This window comes from Loxodonta africana, chromosome 4 (genome assembly GCF_030014295.1).
Source record: "Loxodonta africana isolate mLoxAfr1 chromosome 4, mLoxAfr1.hap2, whole genome shotgun sequence".
Taxonomy (NCBI): Eukaryota; Metazoa; Chordata; class Mammalia; order Proboscidea; family Elephantidae; genus Loxodonta; species Loxodonta africana.
Window position 1 is genome coordinate 143,028,129 of NC_087345.1, and position 14,580 is coordinate 143,042,708.

The following is a 14,580-nucleotide window of genomic DNA, read 5'->3' on the forward strand; positions in this document are numbered from 1 at the left end:
CATTCTTCTCTGATTCTTGAGGTGGGAGTAGGCCGTGCGGCTGGCTGCTTCTCCCTGAGGAAACTGTGGCTGAAAGCTAGTACCAGCCCACTGCAGCTGCTCCAGTGAATGGTGTCTGAGGGCTCCTGGTGTTTCAGGTCTGGTAACCTCTTCTGTTCCGAACCATCTCTTCTTCCCCTGCTGCTCAGCCCATTGTGTAACTTTGCCTTTGATGTTCAGGGCTCCTAGCTTGTCATAAATATAATTGTTTCACTTGTTTTTTCAGGTCTTTATTGTAAGAGGGCTGGCCAGAACTGTCTGTCTATTCTGCCATCTTGGCCCCGCCTCTCTATAATTACCGTGTATCACATTTTTAGTTACAAAATAATGTTTACTTGTAAAGAAAGAAAATACCTACACCGGAACAACTGAATACAAGGAATTTCCTTGCAGATGCTCCTCTCTAACTTTTTTCTCAAACTGCCTTTCTTCACATGACACAGATCTCACTTGCTGCTCTTCTTTCTTATTTGTTGCTTGTCCATCCATAATTAAATTTCTGATTATCACTGCTGATTTAATACAAAATTTGAGTTTCAGAAGTTTCCTGGCATTGACCTGGGTTGAAATTCCTGGACACTGCCACGTCTCTTTTCTCGCTTGAACTATGTCCTGGACACTGCCACCTCTCTTTTCTCTCTTGAACTATATCCTGGACACTGCCACCTCTCTTTTCTCTCTTGAACTAATAATTATTTTGACAGCTTTGGATTTAAGGTTTGAAAAGATCCAAATCCTGGTGCCTCCCAACTGGCCTAGCTGGATATTCAGATTGTCAAAATTTCTGTTGGAATGGCTTGGCCTTAGGACCAGAATTACCTACTTCCACATATCACACGTAGCAATTCTGGGATGTCTCTCAATAGCCTTCAGTAGAGGTCTCTGCTTCTCCTCTGATTTTTATGTGACTCTAATTTCCCATAGACTGCAACGCAAAAAACTGTAGTGACTCTGTGAGCAGAGTGATCCTTAGTCCTACGAGCAGCTCTCATGAATTGTCTTGGATATTTCCCCACTTTCTTCATTTCTACCCTGTCCCCCATTTCAGATATATAATCCCATCCTCCATCGCTGCCGTGATTCCAGGAAGAATGAAGTCTTGGAGCAGGAATTATAAATTCTCAACCTTAAGGGGTAGCTTGAAGGCCAATTCAAAGCACAGAATAAGTGAAAACATCAGATGACATACATTGTTATGACAATGAAAAAAACCTTTACTGGAAATGTAGTTACATTATTCTTTAAGGAAAATTCTCAGATTCTCAAAAGATAAATGCTGAAGGACTCATCTGTGACTAAAATGCATTACAAACATAGGTTGGGTATTCATCCAGCCTCTGCTCAGTGAGGGTAATTTTTTTTTCAGTAAGAGGAATTTCACCATAAGATTGTGTGCTACCCTGATAGCTCGAAATGTTTTCTCTAGATAAACCAAACTCTCCCAGTGAAAAAATCCAAAGTTCCACTGACAAATTCAACTTGGTATAAAGTAAGGTACCATGTCATAAAGAACCGATGGTATTGAAGGGAAGAAGTTCAAGCTGCACTGAATACATTGGTGAAAAACAAATCTCAGGGAATTGACTGAATATCAATTAAAATGTTTCAACAAACTGATGCAGCACTACAGGGAGGTCACTCATCTATGCCAAGAAATTTGGAAGACAGCTACTTAGCCAATCAACTGGAAGAGATCCATATTTGTGCCCATCCCAAAGAAAAGTGATTGAACAGAATGTAGAAATTATCAAACAGTATCATTAATATCACACGCAGCTAAAATTTAGCCAAACTTCTGGCTGACATGGCACCATAGACAGAAGCACCACACCGTCCCTCCTCAACAAAGACCCAAAAAACAAAGTAAAGCAGAGACAAACATCATTCCAGGATCCTGAAGTGTCAAGTGAAGAGATAAAGAATGCAGCCAAACACCGAATAGAATGAGAAACTGACAGAGTACAGAGAGTGAGGAAAGATATGTGCGGAAGGCCCCTATCAGCTAAAGTGGCACGGATCCACCATCCTGGGCTCCTTTCAGAGATGGGCGGACAGTGAACATGGGAAAGCAGCTTCACAGAGCTCCTGGCAGGAGACCAAGCACCCAGTAACCAGCGAAAAATGCTTTCCCACCCCACATCTTCTCTCTGCAGCTTTAGCTCTGAGCCTCCTGGCTGCTGCCGTGGCTCCCATGGCTAGGAAGTGCAGTGCCCATGCTGCTTGGATTTGCCCCAACCACAGCGGAGATCAGCGGACAGGGAGTATGGGAAAACAGCTGCATGAAGTTCCCAGCAGGAGACAGAGCATCTGGTAACAAGAGATATATGCTTTCCTAACCCACACCCTTCTTCCCCTCCCCGCTTCAGCCTCCTCTGTTTCCTGCCAGCTGGAGTCTCTTGGCTCAGAGGCAAGTGCTTTGGCCTCAGGCCGCTTAGATTTGCCCTGCCCACACTGGCTGCCCCGCCTCCCCGCCAGCTGGTGTTGGTTCTTTGTTTCTTTTAGTTTCTTCCATGCCTCCCACTACCTTCCCCTCCTTTCTCTTGAACACCTGGCTCTGTGTGCTATCTTTCTTCTTCTTGAAAGGCTGTGGAACTGCAGGGAAACACTCCCCTGGCCTTTGACACCACATTGGTGGGATCCCTGAAGTTTTTATTTATTTATTTGCTTGTTTTGTTTGTTTTCTTTTTCTTTTCAAGGCTTGGGAGCACCTTCTAGCTGGGCTACACTGCATGGATTAGGAGCCATTCCCCCAATTTGTACAGCTGCATAGGTGGGATCCCTGGGAGCATTCCTTTTTTTCTTTCTTCTTTTCCCTCTCTTATTTCTGTCTTTCTTCATTTCTCAGCTCTCATCTCTCTATATTTACCTTCTTTTCCTGTCTCCTGAATACCTGGTGCTGTGTAACATTTATACACCATCTAGCCAGGCTATACTGCACAACCTGGGAGCTACTTCTCCTGTCTTCGTGTTCCCACCGGTGGGGCTCCTGGGGGCTTTTCTTTTCCAAATTTTTATCTAGTTATTTTTTCCCCCCTTTTCTTTTTGCTTTTCTCCATTTCTTGGCTTCTCATGTCTCCATTCCAATGGCAAACTCCCTTAGCATTCTTTTCTTTTTTTCCTTGTTTGTTTATTTGTTTTTGGCTCCTGTTTCTCTCTCCTCTCTCTTGTGTTTCCCATACTCTTATTAGCTTCTCACGTCACAACCTCCTCCCTCTTTCTTGCCAACCTGTGCCATGTACTGAAATCACACTCCCGAGCAGCACAGGCACGGCCTACTGAAATCTGCTCAGGACTGATTCCTAGTCCACCCTCTCAGCTCTAGTATGTGCCACAAACAAATCATCCCAGCCCCTCCCCTTCAGCTGGACCTGCCCTACTACATTGCAGCTGAGTGACTGGCCCTACTCATTGGACAAGGAGGTGAAAACCATTGTGACTATAGATGAGCAAACAACAAAGAATGCACAGCCCTCCTCATACATAACCAAATAAAACAAAAAAGCAGGACAAAAGAAACAAATCTACAATCAAGAAAAAAAGTAACTACTAAATGTCCTGAAGAAAGCAGACAATATCAAAACATATAAAAAAAAAATAGGACAGGATGGGTCCAGTAGATGTCCAAAATAAAACACCAGATGACTTTCCAGTAGAAGAAAAGACACCAGAACTACCTGACAGGGAATTCAAATCTCTAAAGTTCAGAGCAATCCAAGAGTCGAAGCAAAAAGCAGACAAAATAAGGAAAAAATAGACAAATTCATGGAAAAGGCAGACGAATTCATGGAAAATACAGGCAAAAAATGGAATAATTCAGGAAACTAATACAGAGATAAAATGCCAAAATAAATTCACAACTAGAAATTATACACAAACAACAATTAGAAATCAAAAAGATAAACAACAAGATTTCAGAAATGGACAGTTGTCACAGAAGGTTTGAGGGGCATGTTTGAAATGATGGAAGACAGGATCAGCAGAATTGAAGACAAACACTTGGCTACAACTGTTTCAGGAAAAATCAAAAAAAAAAAAAAAAAAATGAAGAAAAATAAAGAAACCCTGAGAATTACGTGGGAGAAAATCAAAAGCAAAAATTTGCTAGTGATTGGAATTCCAGAACATGGAGACAAAATGGAAAACACAGAGAAGATCATTGAAGAGTTGCTCACAGAAAACTTCCCTAATATCATGAATGATGAAAACTGACAGTCCAAGAAGCTCAATGAATCCCATATAGGATAGACCCCAAAAGAAAAATACCAAGGCATATCATAATCACACTCGTTAGAACCAAAAACAAAGAAAAAATCCTGTGAGCAACTAAAAAAAAAACAAAAAGTCACATACAGAGGAGAAAGAATAAGACTATGCTCTGATTATTCAGTAGAAAGCATGCAGGCAAGAAGGCAATGGGATGACACATATAAAACCTGGAAAGGGAAAAACTGCCAACAAGAATAATATACCCTTCAAAACTTTTATTCAAATATGATGGTGAAATTAGGACATTTCCATATAAACAGAAATTAAGGGAATATGTAAAATCCAAACCAAATTTACAAAAATTATTAAAGGGAGTTCTTCTGCCTGAGAACAAACAACATCAGACCACAGCCTGAATCTAGGATGCAAGATTGTACCAGCCAGATACCAAGGTAGGAAATGAACTCTCAAGAACTATCCAAAGAGAAAAGAATTACAAGGAACCAGAGAGGTTAATCTGTAAATGACAACATCAGAACAATAAAAAGGGACTAAATGGTGTAGGCATAAAACTTTCTAATGGAGTGGAAGGCAAGGTGAAACCAAGTAATAATAGACTGGTTCAAACCTAGGAAGATAAGGATAAATTTCAAGGTAACCACAAAGAATGGTAACAAACCTACTGATCAAAATGTAGAAGAAAAACATAAAGTCTCAATAAAAACAAAATCTACAAAAACAAAAAGAAATGAAAAAAAATCCACAAACAAAAGAAACTGAGCACAGAAGATTAAGAGGAACAAAGAAAATGTTAGCACCACAAAAAAAGCATTACAAAATGACAGCAATAAACTCATAGCTATCAATAATTACAATGAATGTGAGTGGCTGAAATGCACCCATAAAAAGACACAGAGTGACAGAATGGATAAAAAACAGGATCCATCAATATGCTGTCTACAAGAGACACACCTTAGAAACAAAGATGTAAATTTATTAAAAATCAAAGGATGGAAAAAATATATCAAGTAAATAACTACCAAAAAAAGACAGGAGTGGCAATACCAATCTCAGATAAAATAGATTTTAAAATGAAATTCAACATAAACAACAAAGAAGGGCATGACATAATGATTAAAGGGATAATCCAGCAGGAAGACTTAACCATAATAAATATCTACACTCCCAATGACAGGGCTCCGTAATACATAAAACAAACTCTAACAGCACTGAAAACAGAAATTGACAGTTCCACAATAATAGTGGGAGACTTCAACGCACCACTCTTGGCAAAGGACAGAACATCTAGAATGAACCTCAACACAGTGACCATTTAGCTCTTCTGTAAAGGGCACAGTCAGCCAACTTGACCTCACAGGCATATATAGAACACTCCACCCAACAGCTGTGAAATACACATTCTTTTCCAAAATACATGGAATATTCTACAGAATAGACCACATCTTAGGCCACAGGGAAACTCTCAACAAAATCCAAAACAAAGTGTATCCAAAATCCAAAACAAAGTGTCTTCTCTGACCACAACGCCATTAAAGTAGAAATTAACAACAGGAAGAGTAAGGAAAAAAAAAAAATCAATTACATGGAAACTGAATAACACCCTGCTTAAAAACTCCTGGGTAATAGAAGAAATCAGAGATGGAATAAAAAAATTTCTAGAATCACATGAGAATGAAAACGCATCATACCAAAACCTTAGGCAAACAGCAAAGGCAGTCCTCAGGGGTCAATTTACAGCAATAGATGCACACATTAAAAAAGAAGAAAGCGACAATCAAAACTTTAGTTACACAACTTGAACAAATAGAGAATAGCAAAAGAAACCGACAGCCACCAGAAGAAAGGAAATAATAAAGATCAGGGCAGAAATAAACAAAATAGAATCAACAAAACCAGAAGTTGGTTCTTTGAAAGGATCAACAAAATCGACAAACCACTAGCCAAACTGACGAAAGAAAAACAGGAGAGGACACAAATAACCCAAATAAGAAATGAAATGGGGGACATTACAACAGACCCAACTGAAATAAAAAGGATCATAACAGAGTGTCATGGATTGAATTGTGTCCCCCCAAAATATCTGTAAACTTGACAAGGTCATAATTCCTTTGTATGATTGTCTACCATTTTACCTTCTGATGTGATTGCCCTATGTGTTGTAAATCCTATCACTATGATGTAATAAGGTGGATTAGTGGCAGTTATCCTGATGAGGTCTAAAAGATTAGATTGTGTCTTAGGCCAATCTCTTTTGAGATATAAAAGAGAGAAATAAGCAGACAGATGTGGGAACTTCATACCACCAAGAAAGCAGTGCCAGGAGCAGAGTGCTTCCTTTAGACCTAAGGTTCCTGTGCTGAGATGTTCCCAGACCAAGGGAAGACTGATGACAAGGACATTCGTCCAGAGGCGACAGAGAGAGAAAGCCTTCCCTTGGAGCTGGTGCCCTGAATTCGGACTTCTAGCCTGCTGGACTTTGTTAAAGTCATCCACTTGAGGTATTTCTGTTATAGCACCACTAGATGACTTAGATACAGAATATTATGAAAAACTATACTGCAACAAATTTGAACACCTAGAGGAAATGGACAAATTTCTAGAGACACACTACCTACCCAAATTAACACAAAATGACCTTGAAAATCTCAACAGACCCATAACAAGAGAAAAGATTGAAAAGGTAATAAAAAATAATCCCCCCCCCAAAAAAAAGTCCTGGTCCATATGGCTTCACTGGTAAATTCTACCAAACATTCAGAGAAAAGCTTACTACTCAAATTATTTCAGAACATAGAAAAGGAAGGGATACTTCTGAATTCATCCTATGAAGCCAGCATAATCCTGATACCAAAACCAGGCAAAGATACCACAAAAAAAGAAAATTATAGACCAATATCTGTCATGAATATACATGCAAAAATTCTCAACAAAATTCTAGCTGATAGAATTCAGCGTCGTATCAAAAAAATAATATACCATGACCAAGTAGGATTCATACCAGTTATGCAAGGATGGTTCAACATTAGAAAATCAATCAAGGTAATCCACCATATAAATAAAATGAAAGCAAAGAATCACATGATCATCTCAATCGATGCAGAAAAGGCATTTGACAAAGTCTAACACTAATTCCTGATAAAGATTCTCAATAAATTAGGTATAGAAGGGAAATTTCTCAACATAATAAAGGGTATCTGTGCAATACAAATGGTCAGCATCATTCTTAATGGACAGAGGCTGAAAACATTCCCCTTGAGAACAGGAACAAGACAAGGATGCCTTTTATCACCACTCCTATTTAACATTGTGTAGGAAGTCCTAGCTAAAGCAATAAGGCAAGAAACAGAAATAAACGGTATCCAAATTGGCAATGAAGAAGTTAAAGTGTCCCTATTTGCAAATAATATGATACTATACTTAGAAAACTCAGAAGACTCCACAAGAAAACTACTAGACTAATAGATTCAGCAGAGTAGCAGGATACAAGATAAACATAAAAAAATCAGTTGGATTCCTATACACCAATAAAGAGAAGGATGAAAAGGAAATCATGAAAACAATACCATTTATAATAGCCCCTGAGAAATAAAACACTTGGGAATAAATCTAACCAGGGATGGAAAGTCCTATACAAAGAAAACTACAACACGCTACTGCGAGAAACCAAAAAACATCTGCATAAATGGAAAAACATACTATGCTCATGGATCAGTAGACTGAATGTTGTGAAAACGACTATTCTACCCAAAGTGATTTACAAATACAATGCCATACAGATCCAAATACCAACAACATTCTTTAAAATGATGGAAGAACTTACCACTAACTTTGTATGGAAAGGGGAGAAGCCCCAGATAAGTAAAACACTATTGAAGAAGAAGAATAAAGTAGGAGGGCTCACACTACTTGACCTCATAACCTACTATACAGCTATGGTAGTCAAAACAGCCGGGCATGGATACAATGACAGATACACTGACCACTGGAAAAGAATTGAGAACCCAGATTTAAATCCATCCACCTATGGTCACCTGATCTTCAACAAGGGCCCAAAGTCCATTAAATGGGGGAAAAGGCAGTCTTTTTAACAAATGGTGCTGGCAAAACAAGATGTCCATCTGCAAGAAAATGAAACAGGACCCATATCTCACACCATATACAAAAACTAACACAAAATGGATCAAAGACCTAAATATTAAGCCCAAAACCATGAAGTTCACAGACAAAAAAATAAGATCAACATTAGAGGCCCTAATACATGGCATTAACAGGATACAAACCACAACCAACAATGCACAAGCTCCACAGGATAAGCTAGATTACTAGGGTCTTCTAAAAATTAAACTCTTATGCTCAAAAGACTTCATCAAAAGAGTGAAAAGAGAACCTACAGACCAGAAAAAATTTTTGGCTACTACGCATCAGACAAAGATCTAATCTCTAATATCTATAAGAAAATCCAACACCTCTGAAACAAAAAGACAAATAATCCAATTGAAAAATGGGCAAAGGAAATGAACAGACACTTCGCCAAAGAAGACATTCAAGTGACCAACAGACTCATGAGGAAATGCTTGTGATCTCTAGCCATTAGAGAAATGCAAATCAAAACCACAGTGAGATACCATCTCACCGTGGCATTATTGGCACGAATCAATAAAAAGGGAAATAACAAATGTTGGAAACACTGTGGGGAGGTCAGAACTCAGATGCACTCTTGGTGGGAATGCAAAATGGTACAACCATTTTGAAAAAGATACGGCTCTTCCTTAGAAAGCTAGAAATAGAAATACCATATGATCCAGCAATCCCACTTCTAGGAATATATCCTAGAGGAATAAGAGCCTCCAAACTAATAGATGTACGCACACCCATGTTCACTGCAGCTTTGTTCCCAGTAGCATAAGATGGAAACAACCTAGATGCCCATCAACAGATGAACGGATAAACAAACTGTGGTACATACACACAATGGAGTATTATGCAATGATAAGGAGCAACAGTGAATCTGTGAACCATCTTATAACATGGATGAATCTGGAGGGCATTATGCTGAGTGAAATAAGTCAATCACAAAAGGACAAATATTGTATGAGACCACTACCATAAAAACTCATGAAAAGGTTTACATACAAAAAGAACCAACCTTTGATGGTTACGAGGGAGGGGTGGAGATGGAAGAACACTTAATAGAAAATAGATAAGTGGTAACTTTGTTGAAGGGTAAGACAGTGCCCAATACTGGGGAAGCCAGCACAACCTGTACAAGGCAAGGTCATGGTAACTCCATAGACACATCCAAACTCCCTGAGGGACCAAACTGCTGGGCTGAGGGCTGTGGGGACGATGGTCTTGGGGAATATCTAGCTCAATTGGCATAACATGGTTTCTAAAGAAAATGTTCTGCATTCTACTTTGGTGAGTTGTGTCTGGGTTCCTAAAAGCCTGTGAGTGACCATCTAGTATATTCCACTGGTCCCACCCCCTTGGGAGCAAGGAAGAATGAAGAAAACTAAAGATACAAGGGAAAGATTAGTCCAAAGGACTGATGGACCACATCTACCACAGCCTCCGACAGACTGAATCCAGTACAATGAGATGGTGCCTGGCTATCACCACTGACTGTTCTGACAGGGATCACAATACAGGGTACAGGACAGAGCTGGAGAGAAATGTAGAACAAAATTCTAACTAAAAAGAAAGACAAGACCTGGTGGCCTGACAGAGACTGAGCTGGAGAAAAATGTAGAACAAAATTCTAACTAAAAAGAAAGACAAGACCTGGTGGCCTGACAGAGACTGAGCTGGAGAAAAATGTAGAGCAAAATTCTAACTAAAAAGAAAGACAAGACTTGGTGGCCTGACAGAGACTGGACAAACCGTGAGAGTATGGCCCCTGGACACCCTTTCAGCTCAGTAATGAGGTCACTCCTGAGGTTCACCTTTCAGCCAAAGATCGAACTGGCCCATGGAACGAAACAAGAGTAAAGGGGTGCACCAGCCCTGGGGCAGGGACTGGAAGGTAGGAGGGAACAGGAAAGCTGGTAATAGGGAATCCAGTGTTGAGATGGGAGAGTGTTGACATGTCATAGGGTTGTTAACCAATATCCTACAACAATGTGTGTATAACTGTTTGGTGAGAAACTAGTTTGTTCTGTAAACCCTCATCTAAAGTTCAACAACAAAAAAAAAAGGAAAAAAACTCTTGCAAGCAGCCATCTAAAATATAACTTTTGGTCTCATATAACTTTTGGTCTCTACTCATCCAGAGCAAAAGAGAAAGAAAGAAACCAAAGACTCAATGAAGAAACTAGTCTACAGGACTAGTAGTCTACATGAACCACGCTATTATCCACACTGAGATCAGGAGAACTAAATGGTGCTCAGCTACCCCTGCCAACCATTCTGATCAGAACCACAATACAATAGATGGACCCTAACAGAATGAGAGAAAAATGTGGAACAGAACCTCTAATTCTTAAAAAAATAAAACCATTACACAACCAGCCGAAATTGGAGGACTCCCTGATACTATTGCCCTAAACTCTTTAAACCTTGAAAGGAAACTAGTCCCTGAGGTTGCCTTGTAGCTAAATAACAGATTATCTCACAAAATAAAGAATACCATCCATGAGTACTGTGCTTCTTTAAAAAAATTATCTGTATGAGACAAAAAGTCAACTACTACTTTAAAACAAAGATGAGAATGTAATGGGGCAGGGAAACAAAATTAAAGGAAAGGAAACAACCAGAATGGAAATATTTAGAATGTTCACCCATTGCGAAGAATGTAACCAATGGCACTGAAAACTTTGTGTATAAATTGTTGGACAGTAAGCTAAATTGCTGTGTAAACTTTCACCAAAAACACAATAAAATATTATTTAAAAAAATGATATAAAAAATAGGCTGAGGATGATTCAAAAATGGTTGTAGCAGTACATCGACAGGGAACTGTCAGAATTGAAGCTAGGTTCAGAAGAGGACATGGAACAAGGGATATCATTGCTGATGTCAGATGGATCTTGGCTGAACGAAGAGAAAACCAGAAAAAGGTTTGCCTGTGATTGACTGACTATGCAAAGGCATTCGACTGTGTGGATCATAATAAATTATGGATAACACTGTGAAGAATGGGGATTTCAGAACACTTAATTGTGCTCTTGAGAAACCTGTACTTAGACCAAGAGGCAGTTGTTCGAACAGAACATGGTTGAAAGTTAAGGAAGGATGTGCGTCAGGGCTGCAACCTTTCACCATACTTATTCAATCTGTGTGCTGAGCAAATAATCCAAGAAGCTGAAGTATATGAAGAAGAATGAGACATCAGGATTAGAGGAGGACTCAGCAACAACCTGCGACATGCAGGTGACAGAAACTTTCTTGCTGAAAGTGAAGAGGACTTGAATAACTCACTGATGAAGATCTAAGACCACAGCCTTCAGTAGTATGGATTACATCTCAACATAAAGAAAACAAAAATCCTCACAACTGGACTAGTAAGCAACATCTGATAAAAGGAGAAAACATTGACGTTATCAAGGATTTCATTTTACTTGGTTCCACAACTAATGCCCATGGAACAGCAGTGAAGAAATCAAAATGACACGTTGCATTATGCGAATCTGTTGCAAGAGTCCTTTTTACAGTGTTAAAAGCAAAGATGTCACTTTAAGGCCTGGCCCAAGCCATGGTGTTTTCATCACCTGATATGCATGTGAAAGCTGGACAATGAATAAGACAGTCTGAAGAAGAATTGAAGGCTTTGAATTATGGTGTTGGTGAAGAATATTGAATATAATATGGACTGCTGGAAGAATGAATAAATCTGTATTGGAAGAGGAACAGCCACAGTGCTCATTAGAAGAAAAGATGGCAAGACTTCATCTCACATGCTTTGGACATGTTATCAGGAGGGACCAATCCCAGAAGAAGGACATCATGCTTAGTAAAGTAGGTCAGTGAATAAAAGGAAGACCTTCAGTGAGATGGATTCATACAGTGGCTGCAACAATGGACTCAAGCATAACAATGATTGTGAGGATGGCACAGGACTGGGCAGTGTTTTGTTCTGTTGTACATAGGGTCGCTATGGGTTGGAACAACAAAATTTTATTTTTACAATTCTGGAGGATAAATGTTCACATCAGGGTTTCAGCTGTGTCAATTCTTTCTCTAGGCCTCTCTGCTAGTTTCCTGTGTCTGCACAGAATCCTTGGTGTTCCTTTGCTTATGTAGTCTTCCTCACATGTCTTACCCTGGTGTGTGTCTCTGTGTCTATTCTGTATTTTTGGTTTGTTTTTCTTTGGGAAGAAAATAATGGGTTTATGTATCTATCTATTATTCTTAGGATTTTTTCTCCTTTTGTATCTTTTTGATTTTTATGTAATTTATTTTATTGTTATCATTTTATATATGCAGCAAATATACCCCATCCAACAATTTCTACACGTAAAATTTAGTGACATTAATTCTCATCAAATGCTCTTAGCACCCTTGTAAAAATCATTTGACCATAGATGTTTGGGTTTATGTCTGGACTTCCAATTCTATTCCGTTGGTCTGTGCCTATTGTTAACCAGTAACAGGCTGTTTTGATTACTGTAGCTGTATATGTTTTAAAATCAGGAAGAGTGAGTCCTCCTACTTTGTTATTTCTCTTTCAACATTGCTTTAGCTATTTGCTGTATTTTACCATTCCATATAAAATGGATGACTGGTTTTTCCTTTTCTGTAAATAAGGCTGATGGAATTTTGATTGGGATTGTGTTGAATCTACAGATTGCGTTGAGTGGTATTGACATCTTAACAACAGTAAGTCTTCTAATCCTGAACATGGAACAGCTTTCCGTTTGTCTTCTTTAATCTCTTTCACCAGTGTTTTATAATTTTCATTCTATAAGTCCTTCATATCTCTGGCTAAATTTATTCCTAAGTGTTTTATTCTCATAGATGCTATTGTGAATGGAACCATTTCCTTAATTTCCCTTTCAGATTTGTCATTGCTAGTGTATAGAAACCCAACTAATTTTTGTTTGTTGACCTTGTACCCTGCAACTTTGCCAAGGTCCTCTATTAGTTCTAGAATTTTCTTGCAGGCTCTTTGGGATTTTCTGTATATAGCATCAAGTCATTTGCAAATAAAGATAATTTTGCTTCTTCTTTTCCAATCTGAATAGCTATTATTTCTTTTTCTTTTCTTATTGCCCTGGCTAGGAGTTCTAATACAATATTGAATAGAAGCAGTGAGAGCGTGCACCCTTGTCTTGTTCCCAATTTCAAGGGGAAAGCTCTCCGTTTTTCTCCATTAAGTATAATGTTGCCTGTTGACTTATCATGTATGCCCTAAATCATATTGAAGAATTTCAGTCTTTTTTTTTACTTTTCATATCATTACCCTTCATTACTTTTTATTGGTAAGGTCTCTCTCTCTCTCTTTTTTTTTTTTTTTTTAACTACTCCATTCCTTCCTGCCCCGTCCTTCCCGGCTCCTGGTAACCACTGACCTTCTTCTTCTTCTTTTTTTTTTAAATGTTGTTTTATTGTGTGCTAGGTACAAATGTAATGTACAGTGCAAATTAGTTTCTCATTCAAAAATTTATACAGAAATTGTTTTGTGACACTGCTGGCAATCCCTGCAATATGTCAGCACTCTCCCCCTTTCCACCTGGGGTTTCCTGTGTCCATTCATCCAGTTTTCCTGTCCCTTCCTGCAGTTTCATTTTTGCTTTTGGTCAGATGTTGCCCATTTCCTCTCATATACTTGATTTAACTAAGTAGCACATTCCTCGCGTGTGTTACGTTTGTTTTATAGGCCTGTCTAATCTTTGGCTGAAAGGTGGACTTCGGGAGTGAATTCAATTCTCAGTTAGCAGGGTGTCTGGGGACCGTAGTCTCAGGGTCTTCTCCAGGCTCTGTCAGATGAGTAAGTCTGATCACATTTTGTGAATTTGAATTTTGTTTTACATTTTTCTCCCGCTCTGTCCGGGACTGTCTACTGTGATCCCTGTCAGAGCGGTCGGTGGTGGTAGCCCAGCACCATCTAGTTCTTCTGCGGTCAGTCTGATGGAGGCTGTGTTTCATGTAGTCTATCAGTCCTTTTTATCAGTCCTTTAGGCTAATATTTTTCTTGTGTCTTTTTTTTTTCATTCTCCTTTGCTTTGGATGGGATGGGACCAGATGATGTATCTTAGATGGCCTCTCAGAAGCTTTTGAGGCCCCAGATGCTGCTCACCAAAGTGGAAGTAGAACATTTTATTTTTTTGTTTATTTTTATTGTGCTTTAAGTGGAAGTTTACAAATCAAGTCAGTCTC

The 14,580-nt window shown here is 39.0% G+C and overlaps 1 pseudogene; it reads right to left on the reverse strand.

The window, feature by feature from the left end:
- LOC100660196 (prostaglandin-E(2) 9-reductase-like) overlaps positions 1 to 14,349 on the reverse strand; it is a 68,838-nt pseudogene extending 54,489 nt beyond the window's left edge.
- Between the last annotated feature and the right edge of the window lie 231 nt (positions 14,350 to 14,580).